This window comes from Equus caballus, chromosome 10 (assembly GCF_041296265.1).
Source record: "Equus caballus isolate H_3958 breed thoroughbred chromosome 10, TB-T2T, whole genome shotgun sequence".
NCBI lineage: Eukaryota > Metazoa > Chordata > Mammalia > Perissodactyla > Equidae > Equus > Equus caballus.
In genome coordinates this window covers 50,007,405-50,029,605 of record NC_091693.1, presented here as the reverse complement: position 1 = coordinate 50,029,605, position 22,201 = coordinate 50,007,405, and the positions used below count along the sequence as shown (strand labels likewise).

Here is a 22,201-nt window from a genome sequence, read left to right as displayed (position 1 = left end):
AAAATGAGTCACTATGACAATGGCCCTTCCATACTGAAGTACTTCAGTGCTCCTTGCTAGCCATCACGGCAGGCAGCGTCTCCCATACCTTCGACTTCTGACCTACCCTTCTTGACGTAGTAACATTTTACTTTTTCCCAACACTCCAGCACTTGGATGCTTTGGTCAGAATAAAGTCCAGCCTCTGGAGATCCTTTTGCGTTGAATGTCCAGGAACCTCTCCTCCTCTCTGAATCCTGCCCAGTCTTGAAGTTCAACTCAAATTCCACCTTCTCAGTGAAACCTTTCCTGGCTGTTCCAGTCCTCATAAATTTTTTTTCCCCTCTTAACACCTACAACACTTAAATTCTTATTAGAATTTAATTACACATGTCTTGAATTTTATAACTTTTATTGGCTTTCTTTATTACAGAAGTAACATATTTATATTAGAGAAAAAATTTTAAAACCAGTTAATCAAAAAGAAAAACCACTCATAAGCTCTTCATCTTGGGAGAACCACTTTAAGACTGTGTATATATCCTTCCAGACGTTTTTCTATGCATGCCTAGACAATTTTTCCACTTTTGGGATCATACTGTTGGGCAAATTGTTTTTTAAAATGTACTAATAAAACATTAAAATGCCAATCTACATACTTCTTCAACATCATTTTTGATGAATCCATGCTATTCAGTTTTACATACGAACCACAATTTATTTAGGAAAGCCTCTGCTGTAAGTCATTTAGATTTTCCATTTTCTTTTTGTTATTACAAAAAAATCTTTCTGTATCTTCTTAATTTTTCATTAAATTTCTTAATTTTCATTCACAATTTTTTCATTTCCTAATTTTTCATAAATTCCAATAAACACAATTTCTATGTAAATAATTTTAAATATTATTAATTATGAATAGATTAAATAATTAATAAAAAGTAATTAGATATAAAATCACTGTATTTGTCAATTGTTTCATTTATATCAGTTTTGACTACCCACCTAGATTTTTTTAAGTTCCTTGGGAATAGGTTCCACTGTTTTCTAAGTTTTCATCTCTCATCAACACAATAGATATTCAATTGTGCATGTTGAAGAATTAGTTTATTTCACTTAAATTTTAGATAATAGTGGCATCAATTCTTTACTGTAGAAGCAGATCTTGGGCTATGTCACTATAGATAGCGATGTAAGAACATCGTTTCCTTTTAAGGACTGTTTCCAAAGTCCTTCTTAGGAACTGTGGTGATCTCTGGAGGAGATAAAAATGGGACAAATAGGAGGCATGGGTAGTTAAAAGAAAAAAAGACTGCCAGTCAAATTTAAAAATAGCCCGAAGTAAAATTTTTGCACAATCCTAGTTACTCTGGAAAATTACAATGCTCTCTAGTTTGGAATATGCTGATTATTTTTTAAAACTTGTGAGTGAGATTCTGTACAATGAGAAATAACTCTTCTTGGCAGTGGGCTGCCCATAGACTCTAGTAATGACCCCAGAATTTCCTCTGTGCTGCCCAGCAGTCCTGCTACACCGCCCTGCACTAGTCCACACCTTTTCCCCCTTTCCCAACTCCTACACCCTTTCCTCCTCCACCATCAGCTGATGATCTCAATTCTGAGTCCCATAAGAAAACAGAATCATTCAGGCAAGGACTCCTTGTATTTCCCACCACCAAGTCCAGCCTCCTTGCACATCTCCACCTGAGCTGACTTTCTTCCTATGGTTAGGAATGAACTGGCCCTACCTCACTCAAGAATTTCACTCCAGAAGTTATCCCTTCTCTCTTTGCATCAACAGCTTCCCCTCTTGACGGGATTATTTCCACCAACAGCTCTAATTTCCCCCATCGCCCTGTATCCATTTTCCCATTTTCTCTTCCACGGCACAGCTCCTCTAAAGACTGGTCTACATCCATTTCCTCTACTGCCTCTCCTTCCACTCTCTCTCAAATCCACTCCAGCCAGGGTTAGTCCCTACTACTCCTCTTTGTCAAAGACACCAATGCCCTTCAGGTCACCAAATTTAAGAGTCAATGATCTGTTCTCATCTTATTCGACCCATCAGTGGCATTGACACAGCTGATTACTCTCTGCTTCTCAAAACATTCTCCTTCACTTGGCTTCCAGCATGTTACACTCCCTCTCCCCTTCTCTCTCACTGGCTGCTGTTTCTCAGCCGCCTTGGCCAGATCTTCTTCATTTTCTGCATCTTCTGACCTCTAAATGTTGGAGTGCCCCAGGTTTCAATCCTCAGACCTCTTCTCATCTCCTCTCCAACCATGTCCCCAGACTCTCTATGCTGATGACACACAGATTTCTATCTCTAGTCTGGACCTCTCTCCTGAAGTCTAGATTCTCATGTCTAATTGGCTACTCAACTTTTCCACTTAGATGTTGAATAGGCATCCAAAATTTACTATATTCAACCCCAGACACTTGAGATTTCCTCCCATACCTGCTTCACCTCTAGCCTTCCCCCTTTCACTAAATGCAGTCTCCATTAATCAGCTGTTTAGGCTAAAATCAAGAACTGCCTTTGACTCCTCTTTCTCTCACATCCCATGATTGAATCAATAGGTCCTATCTGGTTTACCTTGAATATAAATCTAGATATGTCTAGATTTTTTTTTTAAGATTTTATTTTTCCTTTTTCTCCCCAAAGCCCCCCCCGGTACATAGTTGTGTATTTTTAGTTGTGGGTCCTTCCAGCTGTGGCATGTGGGATGCCGCCCCAGCATGGCCTGACGAGCAGTGCCATGTCCGCACTCAGGATTCGAACCAGCGAAACCCTGGGCCACCGAAGCAGAGCGTGCAAACTTAACCACTTGGCCATGGGGCAGGCCCCTAGATATATCTAGATTTATAGCTATCGTTGTAGTCCAAATTACTATGACATTTCTCTTACCCTATCTCAATAGCCTCCTACATAGTCTCTGTGCTTCCGCTCTTGTCCTCTCCTCCACTTAGCAAACAGAATGATCTTTTAGGAGTCGAGGCCAGGTCATGTCCTTTCTCTGCAGAAACCCCTATAAACGTCTCCCCATTTCACCTAAATTGTCAGTCTGCTGGCTATCCCTCTGTCATAATCTCTTGCTACTCTCCTTCATGCCCTTCTGCAGCAGGCACAGTGGCCTCTTTGCTGTCTCTGGAGCATACTATGTCCACTCTACCTCAGGACCTTTGCACTTGCTCTTTTCCATATCTGAAAATGTTTTCCCCCCAAGATAACTGCAGAGCGTGCCCCCTCACTTCATTTATATATCTGCTCAAATGCCCCACCATCAGGGACACTATCCCTGACCCAACTACTCTAAGAATGGCCCCACCCTATCACTCCTGAACTCCTATACCTACTTTATTTGCTTTCATAGCACTCTTTACCTTCAGATATCATAACATACAACTTGACATTTTATATATATAAAGGCTCATTATTTGTCTCCCTGCCCATCCCAGTCTCATCACCAGAATGAGAATTCTGCATCTCAGCTTGCAGAACAGTGCCTGCCACATAACAGGTGGCTCGACAATTGTTGTATACTCAAAGCTAGTCAAATTTCATCAGTTCTCCTAAGTGTCACCTGTGCAGTCCTGAGCTGAGGTTTTATAGTTTAGATACACTTCAAAACATCTGGTTTTGAAATAATAAACCCTAGTCATAATTCTCAAGAATTTGCCCAATGAGTAGAACTCAGTTCCTTAACAGAATCTCCTTCAGCACTGGCTTTGACGTTCTCCCTCTAAGTGTCTCACTTCGTTCTCTCTCATTGGATGTTAACTTTGCCCTGCTATGTTTTATTTCAAGGTACCACATTGAAAATTCTGCCTACTGATGCCTAAGAAAAACGATTATATCTTCTCAGCATCATCCGATCCTATAAGATTCTGGGTGCTGGAGAGTTAGAACATCGGAGACTTGAGAACTGCTCACTTCTTTCTTCTGCCTTCCATTGCTCATCTCTTTGTTTCCCAGATATTTTAATTTTCTTATTTTATTTTATAAAATCAAAGAGATTTATAGAAATAAACTGTACTGACTTCAGTGCTATGGTACAATTATTGTCCGTGGAAATCATATCCTGCTTAAAAATGTATCCCAGATGAAGCCCATATTCTGGATCAGTGCACATGTAATTATGTAGGGAAAAAAAAAGTCTATCAGAAAAGGTTGAACGGTGCAAGCATGGGAAATAAATTGACCTCTACTCAAGTTACTGCCACGAATATACAGAGGGAAGGACCTGCATCTGTTTCATATCGTCACTGCCTGAAGTGCCCAGAGCAGCACCACAAACCCAGGGAATGGGCAGCAAACACTCACGACTAGCGTGCTGAGGCCGTCCACAGCCTCGCCTCTGCGGTAGTACTGTTAAAAGACTGTCCAGTACCTGACTTGTCGTGCTAATGCACATAATTCTGAACATGTTTCACAGGCTTTAATTCAAAAACTCACTTCTAACTATTGAAAATGAAATAACTAACTGCCTCTTAGACTTTAAGCTCCTTGAAGGCAAAGATTTGGTTTTATTCACAGCCATAAAGGCACATGATTGCATAGACGTGACCTTAGAGGGCCACTCATTCTAATTCAACCTCCTTGAACAACTAGATAATATAACTGATCACAGCTGCATTAGTTTTTTTTTCATCTTTAATTGCTGTTCCACCTCATACTTGAGAATTTCAAACTAAAAAAGCTCCAGTCGGAGTCTTTGAAATGACCTACCAGCCTTCGTCACATCCATCTGCGACCAGAAGTAAGGTGGCGAGATCAGATTGCAGCAGCACCTTCCTCTTCCCCCTCTTTGCTGTGCCCAACGCCATCTGCGCTGGGCGGCCATGGCCGGCTTGAAAAGAAATGAATTAACATCACCCCCACAGGGATCTCCTCAAGCCTGGCTCTTGTGAGAAAAACATTTATTGGTGCTATTAAAACACATAAAGTCATCGCGTTGACACTCACATACTTCCAAGACTGAGGAATGCAGACACGTGGCCATCCATAAGGCTATAGAAATGGCCCTGCCAGAGCAGACTAGGGATCAGTATTCCCCTTCCTTGCCAGGGGGTGAGGCAGGGACCTCAGAAGCAGGGTGTTTTGTCCAAAGGGGCACCAGACCCAAAGTCAGGAGAGCGAGGACTGCTCCCAACTTTGAGACTTCTCTGAAAATGAGGGCGGGCAGCAGAGAAAAACTCCCAGTGCCGTTCTAGACCTACACACAGAGGCTCTGCAATGCTGTTAGAAAAATTAACTTGGCCCCTTCAGCTTCCTTTCGGCCATCTCTCAGCTTTCCACGCAGATATTCAAAATGCGGCCTTTTAAAACTCTGCCCTCAAACGAAGGTGGTTCAGAGCAACACTTTGGCTGATATTATAAGACTCCCACGGTAGCGCTTCGCTGCTTCCTCAGCATATGCCAGTGCCCATTTTACTGGGGGGGATTTATGATCCTTCTCTCAGTAGAGTGAGCCAAAGTTTTATAATATTCATTAAAAATCAGCACCACATGTAATAATATGGAATACTGCCTGTACACAAGGGGGCCAAGTTATAGGTGTTTAGGGAGACGTGGCAGAATTTCCTGGCCTTGGCAGGGGTAAAGTTGCAGGCACCAGCACTACACGAACACAACCTTCTTTTATTGCAAATGTTCGTTCAGTCTAAGTCCTAATTACTTTCTCTAAACTCCTAACCACCATCGAGCTCTCTTCTGACAGGGCAGCCACACGACGGCTTTAAAGCGCAGCAGCAACACCCTGGCAGCCTCCAGAGGGAGAGGCAGGGGAGAGGCTGGAACCCAGTAGGAGCGGGGCTGAAGATGGTAGGCAGGCTTTTCATTTACGTTTCCCAATTGCTCGCGCCCCTTCTAAAACGCTGGCGTGAGGGCTCAAAGGCTCGCTCAGTGGGACAGGCAGAGGCCCTCCTGGAAAGGATTCAAACATCAACATCGCTGTTGGGTCGGGAGCTACTCTTCCTCGCCCCACCCCCACCCAAGAGAGGGCTGGGTCAGGTAGGGGGCCCCAAGGAGCATCTTTTCCTGCCCCTCCGGGGAAACGCCAGACAACTCAGGAATCCCAGGCTTCGAGGTCCTGCTTTCTTTTCTGGGTGTAGCGCCCCGGACTCTGCCCCCTTGCCCACGTGCCAGCAGCCCTCGCCACTCCTCCCGCCCCACTCGCCCCCAGCCCTTGTCCTTCAAGGCCCCTGCGAGACCCGGACACGGCCCGACCGAGGCAGCCTGTGAGCCCGGCCCGGAGCAGGAGGCTCTCCCGGCCGCGCGGCCGCACAAAGCAGGGAGAGCGGCGGCGGCGGCGGCGTGAGGCGCGCCCCCTCCCGCGAGCCGGCGGAGCGCGCGCCCGCCCCCCGCCCCAGCCCCCGGAGCGCCATTCGCGGAGCGGCTTACGCCAGTCGCCGGGCGTACGGCGCCCCAGCGGCCGGGGAGGTGCGCTGCCCGGCTCCCGTAAAGTTATTGTGAATGGGGAGTGGGTGACGTCAGCGCCGAATGTCAACAATGTAGCGATTGAGAGTGTGGGCGTTCCGGGGAGAGCGCGAGCCGCGCGGCGAGGAGCAAACAGCGCCGAGCCGCCGCCGCCTCAGCAGCAGCAGCAGCAGCGACCGTGCGCGCCCGGGCTGCGGCCGCAGCAGCGCTAACGTGAGCGCCCGCCGCCGCCCTCACCACCCCGCCTGCCTACTCCCGCTGCCGCCGGGCCCTCGCTTTCTCCCCGGCCTCCCCTCGACCCTTCCCCTCCCCCTCCTCGGCACACTCGGGGGGCTGGGAACGAGCTGCCATGTGATGCGCGTCCTCTCCGCGAGCTTTCGGTGACCCCCGAACCGCCCACCGCGCCGGCTGCCGGGAGGGGGCTGCGGGCTGGGAGGACGCGGGGAAGAGGAGGCGGAAAAGGACGCAAAGTTCTCTGGCGAGGTGAGTCCCCAGCCCCGGGCCCGGCACTGGGCGGGGCGGCGGGGCAAGTTTGCGGGGGGCGCGGGGCAGGCGGGGAGGCGTGGGGAAGCGGCGCCGGCGGGGAGCCGCGGCTGCGGGGCGCGCAGCCGTCCGCCGAGCGCCCTGGCTGCTTTTATGGCATTTTCTAGGAACGGGAAGCGGGTGGGAGCCGAGCCGGCGGACGCGCCGCGGCGAATGTGCGCTCCCTCGCCTGGCTGTTTACGGCGGGCGAGGCGGTATTGTATTTTGCTCGCGTCGACGGGTGTTTTGGAACAGCAGGAGGAGGAGGAGCAGAGGGTAATAAGTCAGGCGTGGGGAGGGCGGGCTGGAGGGAGGCGCGTGTCCGCGCGAACCGGAGCAGCTGTCAGACCCACGGCCCTGCTCCCGGACCCGTCGGACCCGCCAGACCCGGGCGCCCGGAGCCCCCAGCACGCGATCCCCGCGCCAGGCCAGGCGGCCTCCTCCCTGCCCGCGGCGTCCGCACCCGGGGCTGCTCCTCTCGGACCGCGGCCGCCGGCCGCCGCGCCTTTGCACTCAGCTGTCAGTCGCCGCCGGGTAGCAGGGACCGCCGTTACTGGCGGGGCATCCGAGCCCAAGTTTAGGGTCCCGGGAAGAGGCAGGGTGGGGGCCTCGCAGCGCGGACGTCGTGCTGCGCGCTGGGTGGAATCCCCACTAGTCAATGACCGGATTATCGGAATGCGTCCCTGAGAGCTGAAACCGAGGGGCTCGTGCATTCAGAGAGGGAAACCTTGCACTTTTCTCCTCCCAGGATTCTGCATGAAATCAAAGTGCAGCATGCACACCCTCTTCCCCCTCCCCACACTTCAGTCTCCAAGCCCCAGAAGCTCCACCTCGGAGAGGAGTTTATCCAGGGGACACCTCTCCACCTCCCCATGCCGAGGCGCCCTGTGAGCCTCCCAATTCTTCTCTTCCCGGGTGGGTGCTCGTGAGCCGAGCGCCGATAGAGAGGGCGGCGGGCGGCGCTCATGGACTACCCCAGCTGCCCGCGAGAGGGGACTCGAGTGAGCATCTCGGCGACCTCCGTCTGGCCGAGGATTCGCAGGAACTCGGACCGTGGGGGGAATGGGCACGGCCGGGTGTATGTGTGTGAAAGGAACCGCGCACCCCTAGCTTCGGGGGTCGTGGGCGCGGAGGTATCCCCGGCACCCTCTCGAGTGTAGGCGAGTTTGACAACTTGGGGGAAGTTCCGGCGCAGCCGCTGTCCTGATGGTTTTGTCTGTGGCCGGAGAAGGCGCGCCTCACAGCTCGCCCGCCGGGTCACCACGGTCGCCGCGATCCGTGGCCCCTGGGAAACGAGAGGGATGAGGAGGCCCCACCCCCGCCTGAGCCGCAGACTCCCGGCGCGGGTAGCGAGACGCGGCGTTCCTCGGTTTTCACCTTCGCTGCAGTCTCTCACTCTGTGTAAATTTCATCTGTTGAGTGTGTTTAACTAAAAAGGGTAATTACTTTAGATAAAAATCCTTTCCTGCCTAGTGGGAACCTTGGCGGAGATGATGCCTAATGAGATATTTTGCTTTTGTCTGTTTAGAGTAAAATTAGAGATGTTAACTCTGATAACGGTTTTCTCAGATCATTAAAATGTAACATGCAGGAAAGGCATGTCGAGCTGCGAAGGCTCTGGCTGACATGAAAGAAGCTGAGCGTGAAAGGCTGCCACTCCTTCGGTGGAGAGGGCTATTTTGGTAAGGCAGCAGGCGTCTTGCTTAAAATGTGCGATTGCCCCACCCTGGTTCTCCGGCAGCTCTCGAGTAAATGGCATTTTTCATTCTTGCAGGTAATAATAAACGTGAGTCAAAATGACATCTTGTTAGAATTAGTCTTTAGTCTGTAAGAGAGATTGCAAAATTACAATGTTGCATTCAAACTGCTCCAGTGAAAGGTCTGTCAGCATTTCCATTATAAAATCAGTTTTTCAGGAGTTTATAATTTCACCACAAAACTTCAAGTGGCTGAAATGTTTTTCCCTTCTAGTGTTGTGGTTGAGAAAACTTCATTGATTGCCCACTTCCATCCTGTTTGCTGTTCCTGAAACTTGAACATCATTCAAATGGGGAACCCAGAAATGGATACACAGCCATGGAATAAAGTACTTTTGTTAGAACATACTTTATTTGTGCAGAGCAATATTTTCATTTTGGATTTTGAAAGGCTTTAGGTTTGCCATTTGGTAATCATAAATGTGTTGAATTAATTCTTGTGGGATATGTCGATTCTGCAGGTGGATTGAAATGTCAGTTCGTATTGTGTATGCCAGGATTATATGTATGGAAAAACATTCTTCTCATATAAAGTGTATGTCTGAACTGTAGCTAACTTATGAACACTCATGTTAGTTACTTGTCCGTTCTTTGTGTGTTGCATTTGAGGAGCTGCCATAGAGAAGAAGGAATAAGGCAGAAAGAGAAGGAGGGAATCAGGACCCCCCTAATTCACTTTTCAGTATTACTAGTGCCTAGGAGGAAGCCGTTTATTCTCTTTCTATTGAATTATGCCTTCGACTCAGTGTCTTGAGGCAAGTCCCTTCCAGTCACTCACCTTTGGCTGCTGTGCGAGGGGCTTAATTATTTGCAAACTGCCTTGAAATCCCTGGATGAAAGGCACTGCATAAGTGCAAAGTATTGTTATTCAGATATGGAATTTAATGATCCATTACAGTTCATCAGGAAAATGCACTTTGCAGTGATGGTAGGAAACGTTTCCACCTGATAGAGGGTAATAATAACTGCTTAAAAGTAGGTTCAGATTACAGATGAGACAATTAACTCTAGCCATGTGCTCTTCAATTTGTTGCAATTCATTTTGTGATCAAAGTGAGTCGCAGAGAGCCAGATGGTCAGGTTCATGTTCAGCTCTCTCCTAGGCCAGCCCTTCACTTCTGGGCCCACTGTCTGCACAGCCGATGGGACTTATTCATTAGCACTTGTGAGCTGTTACTCAGAATTGTGATCCAGGCTCCTGCCATGCCAACAAAAGGGCTCAGGCCAATCTGTATTGTTGGGAGCAGTTTAATTTTACTCGGATTAACTCACGCTTAGTGTCTCTGGTATGGATCCAGCCTTAACAAGGGAGGAGAGAAATCCTGGTGGCTCTCCGCTCAACTGTGCCGGGCTCCACTGCCCTGGTTTTCATACCTCCGATTTCAGAGGGTATGGTGTCTGGCTTGTTGTGAATGCTGGCTTGACTGCTGAATGAATAGCGGAATAGTTAGATAAATAAATATCCTTCCTGTTTGCCTGAGGGGGTAGAGAGCAGGACCAGCCTCATGGGCATGTGACCTGCACCATTGCACAGGGTCCCCCTCCCCTGCTCAGAAGGACCTCACACTTGGTTTAATCTTTTGCTGTTGTCTTCTTAAAATCCGTAATAATGCTTGAACACAGGGCCCTTCGTGCTCAATTTTCACTGGTTCTGGTGAGGAGGGTCCTGGCCGGGGAGTGGCAGGCGACCACTACTTTGTCTCAGCTCCTTGTTGTCAACTGTTGCCAGGCAGGAATGGGTGGGAATATTGGCTTTGTGTTGCCATATCGTCTGATTTTTCCAAGGGAAGCTGGCTGTCTGGGTTTTTATGTGGAATCCCCTAATTTTTAAACATTAGCTCAACATTTTTTAAAATATTGGATGAGAACATATGTAAGAACTAGAGCTGGCCTGCAGGCTACCTGTCTTCCACCGCTGAATGGGCTAAACCCTCTTATTGTTTAATATTTCTGGACTCGGCAATTTTCTAAAGGCCTGGCACATAGTAAGCAATTTGTGAGTCCCCACCAAATGAGTGGTCACTTGGGAAAATTGAAAGATGCAAGAAAAACAAAATTCGAAATCAACACTGAGTCCCACTTGGGGATTGATCACTTTCTTTTTAACAGAGAGTACAACAAGAAATTACCTATTTCAGTGACTCCTCAGAGCCACCCTGTGAAGTAGGCATTGTGCCCATTTTGCAGAAAAGAAAGGTTCTCATTTTATGTTGGAAAGAATTTCATCTGAATGCGCTGTGTATTTTCTTGACTGTCTAAAGGTTATTTCCCCATCCTATACACACAGTCCAGCCCTGAGTCAGTGACTGGGTATGGGATAGGGACCCTAGCATACAGAGAACACAGTCCCTACCTTCACATCCAAGAACAGTGAACAAAGTATTTCTCAAAATCTGCGATTCAGACAGCAGACACTGCATATGCCTCCCTGTTCCTCTCCTTTCCCTATCTGGATGTTGAAGAAGCTTCAGTGACATATGACCCTATCAGAGGTGCTGGCAGTTCAGAAGTCAGGGCTGGTTGCAAAACTTGGCATTTCTTTGGGAAAGAAGATAAGAAGCTTTCGGCAGAGCTGGAGCCACGTTAGAAAAAGCAGCTCCAAGACCTCAGGAATGACAGAAAGGCACTCCTGTATTGTCAGCAACAGTGTATAACCTATTCCTGTCCCATCTTTAGATTTTAGGTAAATGTTTACAAATTTTAAGTCCAAACTGAAACCTGCTAGGAACTAAACATTTTGTAAACTTGGTAAGATTGCCCAGAATATTACTCGTTTCTTTTTGTCTAGGACATTTAGTAGAAAAGCAGTTTTTTTTCCTTGTCAATTCCAGGTTTTACCTTTTCCTTTTATTCCCTTTTCTTTTTTGTTGATTTTGAATGTCATCCTGGCTAGAACTGAATCTTAATCTTACTATCAGCATTCTACTCAGCTTCCCTGGAGCTGGAAGTGTCCTCAGAATCACCACTATGTCCTTTGCAAGGTCCATTTCTTTTCTAAAGAATATGGAAATTGAACTTTGTCCTACTAGTGGCACTACTGCAAAAATCAGGCGGGAATTTTGCCTTTGTTTTTCCTTGAGCTGTTTTTGCCAAAATAATAAATCTCCCCAATCTGAAAGCATTTCACGTACTGTTTCGTTCTAGTCATTGGAATTACAGCCAAAATGTCTCTTAGTCTTCCCCAGTGACTTCATAATCACCATTTCTCCAGCATGTTCCTGCGGTTAACTTTTCTTTTGTTCTTTAGCCTGATGATAAATCGTCCTTTGGTTCTGAGATGTGTCACTTTCCTCCTTGACCTTTTTTGTTTCTCTCCCGAAGGCTGTAGGATGCCCTGCTGATGCCCCTGAGACCTGGCGCTCGGCTGCCAGCTCTCTCCCATCCTTGTGTCCTCGTGTCCACTCTCATCTTCTCCTTTCCCAAGCATTTACATTTTCCACTTTCCAGTCCTCTCCTACTCCTTGTAATTGTCTTCAGTTGTTCCTGAGCCTCCAGCTGGCTTGTGGACAGACTCCAGGTTAGTTTCAGAAGAAAGCTTTTTGAGTTTCCAGGTCCTCCATCAGCTCCAGTCTTGCGCCATCCTTCTCTTCTCTCTCCCCTGTCACATTCTGCAGATGCTTCAGGAGTTTCCTTGGGACTCTCCACGAGCCTACACCATAGAAGCCTTAGACGTTCCCTCTGGAGATTCAGGTTGGGAGAACCCAGTGTGATTATTCCCATTCTTAAGTAGGAACACAAAGTGAAGGCTCATACTCGGCAAGTTTCCTTAGGATCCATAGATCCTAAGGCAATGTTTCTTTTCTTCCCATCCTGTATTCTCAGCAGCAGAAGCTCAGGGATGCTGCAGAATGGGCCAAGTGTCCAGAAATGCCATTCTTTAGAGACAACGTGCCTCACTCATTTACTAGACAAACATTGAGTATCTCTTAGGTGTCAGGCATGGTGTTAGGAGATGATGGGGCTAGTGGGGAGCAAACCCAGTCCTGGTCTCGTCCCTCGTGAAGCAAACGATCTAGTAGGAGGGGTGATGTTAATCAGATAATAACAGATAACCCATTGCCAGTTCTGTGAAGGAAAGATAGTCTCTGCACCAGAGGGTGTAATGGGGGGCCCTTGATCAGGCTGGGAGGTTGGGGCAGCCCTCCCTGAGGAAATGTGGAGTGAGCTGCCATCAGGGCCTGTCTGAAACTTGGGGCCAGCTCTTTCCCCCTGGCCTCCTAATTCTATGAATTCAGTACTGTCTTTGGCCCTTTAGAGTATTGCATAAACCATGATATAACCCCTGGGCCATTTTGGCAAATAATGGTTCCTGTATACAGAGTCCAGAATTGATTTATTTACCTGTGTCTTTAGAACCTGATAAAAAACAGAATTAATTGCCAAGAATACTGTTCATTTCCGTCCTTGGAAAAAATGCAAGTTAGCATTCTTATTTGAAACATAATTAGGGTCATTTGAACAACATTTGAATGACTAGAGCTACACAGATATTCCCTCCTGGGTGGCTGACGTGTATGGCATCTAGGCAAGGATCTTTAGGGAAAATGTGAGTCTAGCTTCTGTCTGAAGCCGCCGCCTACTCAGAACAAGAGAGTCTCCAGCCTCTGCAGACCAATGATGATTATTTAGACCGTTCTTAGCATAATTTAGGAGTGTTGACAGTGTCTGTTGACTTTACTGTATGCTAAAACCCCTGTATTTTCTTTTTCTTTGATAATAGCTAACCTGTGTTGGAACTTCCTATGTGTTACTTATATTGGCTCATTTAATCCTCATGACAACCCAGAGCTAGGTGTGATTGTTAGAAGCTGAGACACAGATGTCACCCAGCTAAAGAGTGGTGGAGATGGGATTGGAAACTAGGTGTCTGACGCGAGGGCCTGTTTTCTTAACCACCATGCTATTCCACCTCCCCCCCCCCCCCCTTCCTTTTCTTCTTCATTTGAGGTCAGAACACTCTCTAGCAGTTCTCGGAAGTGGAAATATAGGCCAACTCACTCCGAAATATTGAGTATTTTGTTGACATCTCTCTGAGAGAGAAAATTGAAAAGTAATTTGTCAGTGAACCTGAGTGGCTATATCTCTTGTCTTTCACATGACTCACTTTCTAATAATTGCATTCTCCAGGTCCGAGGGTCCATTGGGAGTTCAGAGAGTGGGACGGATGACACAGAAAGGCAACTGAAGAATTAGGCATAGAATGTGAATCTCATGGCTCTGTCCCCATGGTTTTCCTGTAGCTCAGGCTCCTATACTCTTGTAATGGGAAAAATTTGTTTCTTGTTTTTTTTTATTGGATGAGGTAGGAAAAGGTGAAAGAAAACATTGCTAGAATAGGTAGGTTATTCTACTGAAGAGGAAGAATTTCATTCAAAACCAATTCCATCAGAGCTCCTAATTAGAAATATTAGCTACGAGTAACAGATAAAAGCAGGTAACCTTTGCTCTCGTTCTGGTTAATTTCAGGAAGAGATTATCTTGCCAGATTAGCGTGTTGCAACTCTCCACCGGAGATCTGAATAGTTTGAAAGGACTCGGCTAGGCAGTTGGCTTGGCAGTGACCTGGCTTGCCTCGGGTTTCGGGGTCACTGTTTAGAATGCTGACTCAGCTCTGCCCAGGGCCGGACACCCAGACTGTCTTCTTTAGTCAAGAGGCATTGTTCTTGGGAGCTGCTGGAACGTGAAGCATACGTTTGAAGCTCAATTTGGAAAATGATCAAGTGTATGAATGCACTGTGCTTATTTTTCAGCATTTAGTTCAAATTTTGGAGGTGGCTAAATGGGGAGACGCTTAGTGTGTCACTGTTGGAGGTTTTAAGTGATTAAAAAAATCAAGCAGATGAGTGCATAAAGATTTCTATGCAAACAATGATGAGCTTAAATTAAAGCTGCTGATTTAGTATGAGAATTACTTGCATTGATTTGTAGAATATCTATATGGGTTCAAGATTCCATATTATGCAAATGAATGAGCCCTGAAGAGTCAAACTGTGAAAAAAAAATGAAATTAACTATACAAGATATTATTACCCATTCAGTAAGAGGAAAGTGTAGACATGCTTGGAGTTAACCCTTCCTTTTCCTGTATCTCCTTGGGAAGATCAGTATCCGGGATGATTATCTGTGCTGCAGTTGTAAAGAAGCTAGGCAGGGTCTGCTGTCGCTTCTCCCAGCGTCCTCTTTCTGTCCTTCACTCCGCGCTCTGCTGCCTTTGGGCCACCCAGTGCCCTTAACTAGTCCCCTCCTTCCTTTCAAAACCAATCTCAGAAAAGAATTTCATGAGCACAGTTTACTAAGGTATAAATAACTGAGTATACCTAGCATATTGCTTCTTTCTGAGGCATCAGCACATTCATAGGAGACAAAAGCAAAGAAGTAAAACCCTGAAGATGGGAATAGTGGAATTTCACACACTGGTAACCTGGGGATGGGAAGAAATTTCTGCGTGAAGAGAGGGCTGTTTATAAACCCAACCGTGGACGAAAAATATAGACAAGCAGATTAGAGGGTGTAAACCACTGTAATATTGAAAATATAAAGGGCAGATGATTTTTAATGTGATACCACATTTGTCAGTGACACACCGGATCTGAACACGTAAACCTGTTGCAGCAAGATGGCACGTTACTTGACATTTGAACTGTGCTTCAGGGGAAAGCCACTTGGTCTATAATTAGGAATTTTTGTCAGTCAGTAGCAGTGAATTCTGAAATACTCTACTATCCTTAAATGTTGAATTTTAAAAGAGAAAAAAAAGCAGTGGATCCCACTCATCTGCCTCCTCACCCCCACAGTTTTATTAATAAAAATTGAGTTGATCAGTTTACTTCAGAATTGGTATGCCCCATACTGTTAGCATCATGGTGACCTCTGGAGTTTGGAGAGGTTGATTGATTAATGAAGCTGTGCATATTTGAGATGGAGGTGTTGCGTGCTGAAATTCACCCCGTTGTGAAGTGTCTGAAGTGCCTTCTGTACGACCCCTGCCCCGCCGCGAACTCCTACAGCAACCATGCGATGTTGAGTTGATGGCGCCATCTAGTGCCAGTCTGTGGAACTGTCCTGCTGGACTCCCTGTCTCCTTCTGCCTTTGCCGTGGGTCAGCTCACTTAGCGGGGTGTGGACAAGAGTCCCCCCGGTCTGGGAGTGCACTGTCTGTTGGGGGACCGCTCTCTAATTCCTCCTTTCCTCTTTCATAATTTAGTTATGCCTCCGTGGCTTCCTTTCTCCCTGACTCCATTTCTTTCTGTTTCTCTCTTTCTAGTATCTCCTCTTTGTAGCCTTTCTTCCTTCCTATTTTCTCTTTCAAATCTTGGTCGATTTTTTTTTTCAGCAAAAAACTCCCACAAAACCCATACTCACAACTGATAAATATAAAGATTTTTCTAATGATACGTTGTGTCAAAGTAAGAGACCAAACACCATGCCTTGTAAAGTGAAATTAACCATTTAAACCGTGCTAAAGAACCAGAGTGAAACTAAAAAGTCCAGAAGTCTCATTTAGGAAACTGTCCCCATCTTCCTCTATTTAGACGTTTCCTCAAACACAATCGAGGGTGTTTTCTTTAGTTTTTAATTGGTTTTTGAACTTCGTGTTGTTAGAGTATTATTTTCTCTTTTTAAATTGCAAATTTAATCTCTCATTCATATTTTAAATTTGAGACACTGTCATGGAATATCCTGGAATGCCATCTCCCTGGGATGGCATTGTTTCTGTGGGAAAATGTGTTCTGAGTTCCAGACAACCTCTCTTGTCGATTTCTGGCTCTTGTGTTAAATGAGAGAACAGAGATGAAAGACACGGAGGACACAGCCTGAGATGTGATTATTCCATAACGTTTGTGGGATCTGAATTAGTGTACAGGTTTAAGTGTCCCACATCAAACAGTAAATTTTAAATTTCCACTTGTGTTAAGCATCTCGATATTGTGGGTTTGAAAGTCAGTCCCCTCTGAAAAACAGGAACTGTGCTTGCCTGTTACCAGTTCTTGTGGTCGATATGGCAACTATTTTGATTTTTCAGAAAAGCAGTTAAATCCAGTTAAAATTAAAACCAGTTAAAATTAACTGGCTCATGAGATTTGAATGCAGCTGTTCCACACGTCACAACACTGAGAGCGAGTTGTTTATTTATGACCACTGTTAATTATTATTAGTTGTTACTACTGCTTTTTGAGCAGCGGCATAGATTATTTATATTTTTTATCTAACCTTGGAAAATAGGAACTGCAAGAGTCGAGAGGTTCCTGTTTGCTAATTTGCATGTACCTTGTTTTTGTTTTTGCTGGGTAGGTGTGTGCACCTTATGTATGCAAGAGTAATTTAGCATGTCAGCAGTTTCCTACCAGAAGCGCTTGCTGACTCATGCAGCTGTTGCAGCCTCAGCTGGCCTCACTGTAAACTGCCCACAGTACCCGCGTCGCCCGTGGAGAGCCCTGGGGCCGCTTAGCTCCTGCTCCTCGCAGGCTTTTTTCAGGTCTGTGGTCGCTGCTGAGCTGGGTCCCTTTCTCCTTCCAGCAGCCAAACACAGCCTTTTGGTTACGAGGTAGAAAATTGGGCATATTTCTGCCTTTGTAGAGACTGCCTGAGAATCACAGCAGTTCTGAGAATCCCTCAGGAAAACTGATTTTTGCTTCATTTTCATTTTCTGGGAATCTAAGGGGAGAAGGGGGGGAGGGGATGATCATAAATTAAAGGGAACGTGCTGTCATTTCTTCCTTAGCACCAGAAGGAACTCGCATGAACCTTCAACTTAGGCTTTCTTGGTGTGACTGAAACCTGACCTGCTTCTCCCTGCATGACCCGTGTGCCCGGAGGAGGGAGGCAGGGGGCAGGGTGCTGAGCCGCCAGCCCCACATTGTTTTGTGGGGCTCAAGTCCTTAAGTAACGACAGATTTTGTTTATATCCGTTGCACGTTATTAAGTTAAAAAAAAAAAAACAGCCTGACCTCAGGTCACTATAAAGCTGGCATGTGTTTTCAGAGATAGTTTCACTGTTTGTTTTTGGAGTTTAGTTCTGCTTATTTTCATCTGAAAGTGCGAAATGTTACTTTTCTTGAGGTTTCTAAGTAAACTTCCTTTTGTAGATACAAGTTGATCAAACCATCTTAAAGTGTCTTGAGAAGGATGATTAAAGTGAGATCAGCTGGGGAAAAGGAAAGCTTTGCACACCCTTGAGGATTTCTCCTCCTTTTTTTTTCTTTTTTTAGCTTCAATAAGCGTTCTGAAGCAGCTTTGACCAGTAATAAAGAAAACGCCAAGCCACAGTGACTGTGTGACATGGTGTTGATGGAAGTGCTGGGTTTCCGCCGATACAAATGACTCATCAGTATCAATAGAATTGTGACTTCTAATAATAACACAGTGCAAGACCTTCAAAACATGTGGTTTTTAGCCCTAGCTGTTAGTGAAAGGTTGGAAAATATTAGTTTGAGCTTTTTTTTTTCTGATCTCTTGATTTCACCCAAGTATAAAGTTGTTTTTTGTAGGTGTGCTGATCGTACTGTTGTTTTTTCATCTTACTGTTTTTAGTTTTGTTATGACCAAGTAGCCAGACCATTTCATCGTTTAGAAATCTGTGCAGTAAGCAGCTCCTGTCAGGGCTGTGTTTTGAGGGAAATGTGGCTGAAAAGCAAATCCTCCCTGAACAGAGAAAGGAAAAAACTGGTACAGATGACAGTCCACCGAGCTGCCTGCCTCCTACACAGCGTCTATTGTGGAGGGCTGCGGTATTGCTGACTAGCCCTATTGCCATGTGAGTCATTGTCAAAGGATTCCAAGAGGAAGGTTAACAGAAAATGCGAGTCAGAGGAAACAGCAGAGTGGAGAAGGAGCCGTTGTCACAGGAAGAAGGGTGCTGCCCGGCTTCCACGGCCGAGGGGCTGCCTCGGACCCCGAGCGTCAAGGGAGTTTTGGTGTGTGGTCAGACTCTGCAGCCTGTTTACTTGTGTCTATATATGGGAGCACTCTTGTTTTTTGTTTAGTTTTGGTTTGTCTTTCCTGCACCTTGGCAGACCATCAGAGATCACTAATCTTAGCTCTGTACCACAGCGGTCTTCAAGAGCCTTTCCTTTTTTGCAGTTAGTAGTGAAAGCAACCGAATTTCTAGAATCTAAGAGCACTGTCTCCATTTACATTCATATAGTTTTTTCTTTCTAAACACTTCGTATTAGAAACGATGTCCCTCGTTTGTTTCCTAGCTACTAGAGCCAGAGGCCTTTGCGCCTTGCTGGCTACATGAGCCTTGATCTGGGAAATAAATGCTTTCAAGGGGAGGCACAAAATTAGAATTTTGTTAGTTGAAATTTTGTGTCAGTCTTGCCTCTTTCACATTTTGTTTTAGATGGTTTTTTTTTTGGGGGGGTCTCCTACCATTGTCTCTGCATTTGGGGTTTTTAATCCAGTACCTCCCTGGTACTCTTCTTACCCTTGTGTCTTGCTCCTTTTGGGCCTCATTTTCTTTCCCTCTCTTGGCTAGTGTTTGCGTTTCCTTCGCCATGTGAGCACTCACCGCTCCTCGTTGGTTCTGCTACGTTCTGTTCTCTCGGCCCGCGTGCCCTCCCTCCCTTTTCACGCTGGTCTTGGACAGACCTGATCATGTGCACACGCATGCACACACTGTACGTGCATACACATACACCCACGGGCACACATGTGCACCTCCACGACGCCCTCCCTGACCCTTGTCCTACTCAGGGAGACCCTCACGGTGGCCTCAGGTGCTGCTGTTGCCATCCCTGCCGGCAGTGGGTTTCTGGGAGGGGTCGTGCGGGTGGGAAGGAGGTGGGAAGGGGGGCCAGAGCTGGCTTCCCGCATGTGGCGGGGCAGTGCGTCCTGGGCTGGGGGCTGGGTTCTGAGGAACCAGGAGAAGGCCGGAAGGAGGCCCCGCTTCAAAAGCCAGGGAGGGGATGGGGCTGGGCTCGGGGAGATGGGTAAAGGAAGACAAGACCTTGCGATGGCTCTGCCACCCAAACTTGAGTTAGAGAATCCACCTGGGGTCAGAAATGCATCTGCGTGGGGGACGGTGGCTGAGGAGAATTAATGGGGGAGCAGGCCTGGAACCCAGGGTGTGAAGGAGGGCCAGGGTCTTCCAGTTCCCTTCTGGCTGTGAAAATGTTCACACAGCCTGGTCAGTCCATGAGAATGGGCCGGGGGACACACGGTGAGGAGTAGTGACCTAGGCTCTCTCCTGCCTCCTCAGGGAGGCCTTCCCTGACTGCCCTGTGGCTTCAGGGACGGCCCCCCTTCCTGGGCACCCCAACCCCCTTCCACTCCTTCCTTTTCTGCTCAGCTCTTATCACCCTCAGACGTCCTGTGTGTGTTGCTTGCGTGTTTATTCTCATCCCCCTCAGTATGACATAAGCTCCAGGAGCTCAGGGGTCCTGCCTCCCTGTGGTTGTCCTGGTGCCTGGACAAGTGTCTGCCACTAAGGGGGTACTCAGTAAATATGTATTTGTTGAGTGAACGAATGAATGGACTCATTGACTCTTCCCCCTTAAAATTCACCTGTGGCTTCTTGCTGTCAGCAGAAAAAGCCCAGATTCCTCAGCAGAGCCTTTAAAGCTCCTTAGAACCTATTCCCACCCTCCTGTTTCAGGTACATTTTTCACTAACGTTTTCTTCTTGTTGAACTTTAGTTAAATATCTCTTGAACTAATTTATGTTTTATTTTCTGCCGTTTCCTAATGTATGAGTTCTATGTATTGACTCTGAAGTTCTTTTAATTTCTCCTAAATTCCTTCTTGGAGAAATCAATAATTACTTATTGAAGGCTTGGTATTCTTTGCAGAGAACTCTCTTAGGCACAGGATACAGTGTGTGGAATATAATTCCAGTATAAAGTATGTGATCAAGGGCCAGGATGAATAGTAGAGGTAAGTGTGGTAGGAGTTGGGAGAAAAGAGAGTCAGCAAAGATTGGAGGACTGAGAAGCCTTAAAAAGAGGAGTTGGATCTGTATATGTCCTCAGAATATTGTAAGATTTGCAGAAATGGTCCTTAATTCCCTGGTTGATGCCCTTCATGATTTTATAGATGTCAGGTTCATCAGCTTTATTGTTCCATATCGATCATTTTTAGCATAATGTCCCTTTGACAATTCATAAATTAGACTTTCTTAAGATGTAATGAGTGGAGGGATGAAGCATTCTTAAGTGCAGACCTATGAAATTCTTATATAATATTACAAAAAGTTTAAAATGTATGAGGAGTCCACTTTTATTCTTTGGAAAAATGTGAATAGAACTTCTGTTCACTAAAATATGAAGAGTGAGAAAATAAGCTCAAATTAGAGATATTTGTGGCACATCTATAGGACTGATCCAGCACATGTAAAGAACACATATGAATCAAAAGAAAAAGCTAGACAATGCAATAGAGAAATGACACTGTGCATTCATGTACTTAAACAAGCACTTCACAAAAGAAACCCAAATGCCCAGTTTAATAATCAAACACCTGCAAGTTAAATCGTAACAACATACCAGACACACTCTCTCGAATGGCAGAAATTTAAAAGTCTGACAATACCATATGTTTATGAGGATGTGGATGAATGAGAGTTCTTGTATCTAACTGGTGGGAGTATAACTTGATACAATTACATTGGAAAACAGTTTGTTATTACCTAACCAAGTTCAATCTGCTAATAATTTACAATCCAGAAATCTTATCCTAGATATGCATCTAGAAAAAACTCTTACTCACGTGCTTTAAGAAACACAGACAAGGGCTGGCCCCGTGGCCGAGTGGTCAAGTTCACATGCTCCGCTTCGGCGGTGCAGGGTTTCACTGGTTTGGATCCCGGGTGTGGACATGGCACTGTTCATCAGGCCATGCTGAGGTAGCATCCCACATAGCACAACCAGGAGGACCCACAACTAAAACAAATACAACTATGTACTGGGGGATTTTTGGGAGAAAAAGAAGGAAAGAAAAAAGATTGGCAACAGTTGTTAGTTCAGTTGCCACTCTTTAAAAAAAAAAAAAAGAAACAGACAAGAATGTTCAAAGAAGCCTTGTTTATAAGAGCAAAAACTGGAAACAACCCAAATACCCATCAGTGTTGTATCAAATCAGCACATTTTGCTCTGCTGATGTCCGGGGGTACTATTTGGTAGTGAAAAATGAGCTAATAACACCACATGGAGGAGGGTGTGTCGGGGTATCATGCTTGGTGGTTAAGAGCAAGGATCTGCCTGGGTTCAAACTCCGGTTCTGCCACTTATTTTGTGATCTTGGGCAAGTTTCTTAATCTCATTATACCTCAGTTTTCTCATCTGTACTTTGGGGAAAATGATAGTGTCTACCTGATAAAGTTGTTAGGAGAATTACATGAGTTAATATTTGTGATATACTTAGGAGAGTGACTGGCATGTAGTAACTCCTATGTGTTAGTTAAACAAATAAAAATGTATGCATCGATATGGATGAGTCTTACAAACATAATGTTGAATGAAGCAAGACAGAAGGATAGGTGCAGTATGATTCCATTTATGTAAAGTTCAAAA

At 45.9% G+C, this 22,201-nt stretch overlaps 1 protein-coding gene across 3 annotated transcripts in view; it reads left to right on the top strand.

The window, feature by feature from the left end:
• The first annotated feature begins 6,361 nt into the window (after positions 1 to 6,361).
• BACH2 (BTB domain and CNC homolog 2) overlaps positions 6,362 to 22,201 on the top strand; it is a 329,505-nt gene continuing 313,665 nt past the window's right edge. Inside the window, exon 1 of one of the 3 annotated variants that reach the window (XM_023650814.2) lies at positions 6,362 to 6,898. The gene's annotated coding sequence lies outside the window, so the exon portion shown is untranslated. The remainder of the gene's footprint in view (positions 6,899 to 22,201) is intronic. The other 2 variants (XM_070225334.1, XM_023650811.2) reach the window with 2 other exon arrangements.